Genomic DNA, 1,710 nt, shown 5'->3' on the forward strand with positions numbered 1-1,710 from the left:
TTCATCAGCAGAGTTCCGTGCCTTCTCCCAGAGCTACGGCTTCTCCCACGTCACCAGCAGTCCCAGGTATCCCCAGTCCAACGGTGAAGTCGAGCGGATGGTGCGGACTGTCATGGAACTTTTCAAGAAGTCTTCAGACTGGCCCTTGGCCCTCTTGTATTACCGTAACGCACCGGGAGTGACTGGGTACAGCCCCGCTCAGCTGCTCATGGGGCGCAGCCTCCGGACCCGCCTCCCAGTCCCGACCGCCATGTTGGTTCCAGGATCGCCTATCGCGGCTGATTTCCACAGGCGCGACACTGCCCAACGACGTCACCAGCGTCAGGATTTCGACCGCCAGCATGCTGTGGATGCATGCTTTGCGTCCTCTGGGGGAGGGGGAGAGAGTGTGGATACGCGACGCAAATTGTGCTGGCACAGTTCTTAGCCCAGCACAGCGTCCACGCTCCTACGTGGTCCAGACGGATGCTGGTGGCCTCGTCCGCAACCGAAGACATCTGGCACCACAGCAGTCTCCATCAACGGGTGGCTGCGACCTCAGCAGCTCTGGTCCAGGGCCGCAGGAATCCCAAAGTCCACCACGGTCTCCCTTTCGCCCAGAGCCTGCGTGCGGCAGTCCCACTCCCAGGGCAGCTAGTCCTCTACCAGTTGCATCGCCAGAGGGGTCCCCTGCTGCTCCCTCAAGACTGCCTGCGTCGGGTGTGCGCACTAAGTCTGGACGCTGCGTTAGGCCACCGGTGCGGCTGAACTTGTAGCGCACCATGTGGCTTAGGTCATTCATTACGTTCCTTGGGAGCTAAGTATGGCTCTCGTTTGTTTTCCCTAAAGGGGGGATGTAGAGGGCGTGTAAGCGCAGTGTGCTACGGGGCGCCCTCTGAGTGTACATAAAGAGGGTGTGTATGAATAAACGGGGGCTTTTTCCGTCCGAGCACTGACAACGTCAGCTGTGTCACTCTATCCTCCGCGGCCCTCGACTCTGGCCGTCACCTCGGCCGCCTCGGCTCGAACCTGCCCACTACACACAAAGGAAACACAGAAAGACGCCAGTTCCTACATAAAGAGAGATATTGAACCATGAGTAGAGAGATTATATGACAATAAAAAAGAAATATTTATGCCGTCAAACTGTATTAATATTATATTATTTTAAGGAAACGAAAATGCGATATCAGTGGAAACAAGAGATCGTCTAGTCTTTTTCGAACCTAGAAGACGGGGCACTGCAATCAATGTCGATACCTGGGCAATTTAGTCATTTAGTAACTTGAATTGTTTATGTTTGCTTACCGTAATCATTCAGGATGTTTAGAATTTTGCGTTTCGGGCCTCTTAATGAGTATGAACAAGAAAACAGTGAGGGTACCGAGTAAAGCTTATTTCGGTGCATTCATGGAAGTAATTTGAAGTGATATTTTTGGTTCAATTTTAACATAATATATTAATAAAAAGTGGTGCGGTCCTAACTTTTTTATACCGCCTCTATCATTTTCGAAAAAAATAATCGTTTTTTTTCTTTAATTTGATTTAATTGTCGTACCCCACACTGTTATTCCATTACTAATCTGACAATAAAGCAGGAAATAATATAACGTCAACTGTAACTAAATAATATCAAATTTCGTATTTTATATAATATCCCAGGTAGCACCAAAATATTGTAATAATGTCATTTTTTTATTTGGCCCAAACGTTTGAACTATGCCTTTAATG

The 1,710-nt window shown here is 48.9% G+C and overlaps 1 pseudogene; it reads left to right on the forward strand.

Annotated features, from left to right (window-relative positions):
- The first annotated feature begins 208 nt into the window (after positions 1–208).
- On the forward strand, positions 209–788 carry LOC121837605 (annotated as a pseudogene).
- The last annotated feature ends 922 nt before the right edge of the window (positions 789–1,710 follow it).

The sequence above is a fragment of the Ixodes scapularis genome, unplaced genomic scaffold (assembly GCF_016920785.2).
Source record: "Ixodes scapularis isolate PalLabHiFi unplaced genomic scaffold, ASM1692078v2 PGA_scaffold4__175_contigs__length_147842914, whole genome shotgun sequence".
NCBI lineage: Eukaryota > Metazoa > Arthropoda > Arachnida > Ixodida > Ixodidae > Ixodes > Ixodes scapularis.